The sequence below is a fragment of the Pteropus vampyrus genome, unplaced genomic scaffold (assembly GCF_000151845.1).
Source record: "Pteropus vampyrus isolate Shadow unplaced genomic scaffold, Pvam_2.0 Scaffold63, whole genome shotgun sequence".
NCBI lineage: Eukaryota > Metazoa > Chordata > Mammalia > Chiroptera > Pteropodidae > Pteropus > Pteropus vampyrus.
Genome location: NW_011888844.1, coordinates 5,486,255 through 5,489,280, shown reverse-complemented (window position 1 = coordinate 5,489,280; position 3,026 = coordinate 5,486,255).

The following is a 3,026-nucleotide window of genomic DNA, read 5'->3' as shown; positions in this document are numbered from 1 at the left end:
GACTCCTAATTATTTATTTTTCTTTTGCCATTTTGTTTTAGGTGAAATGACCCCTTTCAGTATTTCCTGTAGTGTAGGTCTCGTAGTGGATAATTTCCTCAATTTCTGTATGCCTGGAAAGGTCTTTATGTCTCCTTCAGAGCTAAAGGAGAGCTTAGCTGGATACATTACCCTAGGCTGGTAGTTCCTTTCACTTAATAGTTTGAATATTTCATTCCACTACTTTCTGGCTTGTAAGGTTTGTGCTGAGAAGACCGACCATAATCTAATCGGTTTTTCCTTTGTAAGTTACTGTTTTCTTCTCCCTGGCTGCCCTGAGAATTCTGTTTTTGTCGTTAATTTTTGACAATTTTAATACAATGTGTCTTGGTGAAGTTCTTTTGCGTTTGAGATAATTAGGTGTTCTGTTGACTTTTGAATTCCAAGTTCCAGCTCATTTCTTAGATTTGAGAAATTCTCGTCAACTATTTGTCTGAAAATGTTTTCTCATCTCTGCTCCTTTTCCTTTCCTTCTAGAATGCCCATTATTCTTATGTTTCCTCTCCTGATGGTATCAGCTAGTTTTTGTATTTCTCTTTCATCATTTTTCATTCTTCAGTTTCTGTCTTCTTCCTTCTGATTTATTTCTAGATTTCTGTCTTCGATATCACTGATCCTTTCCTCCATTTCGTCGACTCTATTTCTCTAGCTTGCTATTTCATTTTTCAACTCTTGCAGTATGTTCTTTATCTCCAGAAGTTCTATTCGATTCTTTTTGAGGGTTTCAATCTTCTTGCTAAAGAACTCATTCAGCTCATTTAGTTGTTTTTTTTTCAATTCCTGAAATTGTTGATATGAATCATTTCAGATCTCATTGAGTCTTTTCCGAAGTACCATCTTGAATTCTCTGTCATTTAAGTCACATATTTCTATGTCTATAAGCTTATTTTCTGGAGTTTTTTCTCTTTCTTTCCAAGCTGCCTTGTCACCTTGGTTGTTCATGGTTTTTAATGGACTATTTTTATGCCTGGGTATTAATGGAACTGTATTCTGCATTTTCTCCAGAAAGAAGATGTATTATATAAAGGTCTCTCTTTAGCCTGTTGGAAGGAAAGCTTTTTTCTTTTGGTTTCCAGTAGTTTGTGTCTAAGCCTCTTGAATCCTTGCTCTCTATAAAGTCTTAATCATATCAGTGTTAGCAACAGTTTCAGTAGCATTTGCTCAGATTCCTCTTGGGCTCCACAGTGTTTAGTCTCGGAGGATATGAGGGTAGGTGCCATCTGGGTTGGTGGATAGAGCCTGCAGCTAGCCTCCGTTTTGCAACTGCGCCTGATAAAAATCAACTGTTTTTTTTCTCTTCTGTCCCCACTTTTCTGCTTTCCGCCATGATAACTGGGCACTGCCACTGGCCGCGTAGAGCTCACAGCTCTCCCAGTCAGGGCTGTTCAGGAAACTTGCCACACCTTCTCCCCTCACCCCTCCACCTCCAGGTTCTCCTGCTGTGAGAGGCAGCTTCTTTTTTCTTCCAGTCCATGCCCAACATCCAGGGTTCTGATGTACAGATCCCGCGCTCAGACGTGCTGGTGTGTAGTTTGTGTGTTTTCTGTTAAGTTTTACATGTTCAGATTATTGTTGTTTCAAGGAGAGAGCTCTGGAGACATCTCTCACTCCTCCATGTTTCTTATATCTTTTCCTTAAAGAATTTTTCAAAAGAAGAAAACTTATTAATAGTACCATTTAGGTGTATTTTCATTGTGAGTTCATGTGGTCCTTGGAAACTCCCTCCTTCTGTGTTGCTATTTGATAGCATGAATCATTCATGTGAATTTTCTTTGCTCTACACCAAAATAATTTGTTGAAGAGATTAAAAATCCTGTCAGCAACAGTTGTTTTATTATGTGAATGTATAGTATTAGCAAATTTCAGCAAAAGTGACATCATAAGAACTATATAATTAACCATTTCTAACTTCATATAGCATGTAAAGACTTGTATTTTAAACTGATAATTTAGGTAAGAAATAGATAAGAAAGAGCATACCTAAGAAGCTCAAAACATTGCCCTCTAACACACACCTTGGTGAAAACAAGCACTTGAATTCACTCTTCTTTTCACCCCTAAATTGACCAATTTCTTTACTATTAGAATGAGAGAGTCAGAAATAGACTCTAGTGACATACAGCTGCCTGAATTTTTAAAGGTTAGTTTATTCATTCGGTTTTCACCAGTAGAGTTGAAGTCTTACCAGATCTGCCCTGATTTCAACAGCTTCCCTAAACAACTGTGGATATATCTCATATAATATCTCATGTTTTAAAATGTATGTGTGTATGCGTGTGTGTGTCTCTTAAGTTACATAAACAGAAAACAACTTTTAAATTCTCCATCTGCTGAAATTTACTTATGATACTGCAGAGTGGACTTTTAAATCAGATAACTCGATTTAAATCATAAGCATTTGTTGAGTACCTACTATGTGCCAGGCATGTTACTTCATATTGGATATACAGAGATGCACAAGTCAGTTTCTGACCTGAAGAATCCCATAGACTATTTGGGGAATTAAAATAACATACATAATGGTAACATGGGGCAATACATGTTGCAACTACCTTAAGAAGGGTGTATATTTCTATGAGTACAATCTCCCTTTTCAGTGAGATTCTATAAGAAAAGCCATAACTGATCTACCAGGCGTCTAGAATGATACTAGTTGCATAGTTTTCTTGAAAAAAAAAAGTCACTTAAATTATTTTCTTTGTTCTCAATTCAGATGAAGAAACCTGGTTGAGAAAGTCAAATACAGAGAAAAGATATTTTATTATTTTCCCTTTTGTGTAGTTTTCAGTACATGATAATCTCTACTAAAATAATTTACTGTTCTAGCCCAAAACTATTGATATTGGTAATATATGTTACCATATAGACTTATATATTATAGAAGCATGTCTCAAAGAATGCTCCATAAAACCCTAGTCTCCTTAAGATGCTCCACAATAAGAGGGTTTATTCCTTATACGATTAAATACAGAGAGAAAAATGCACAT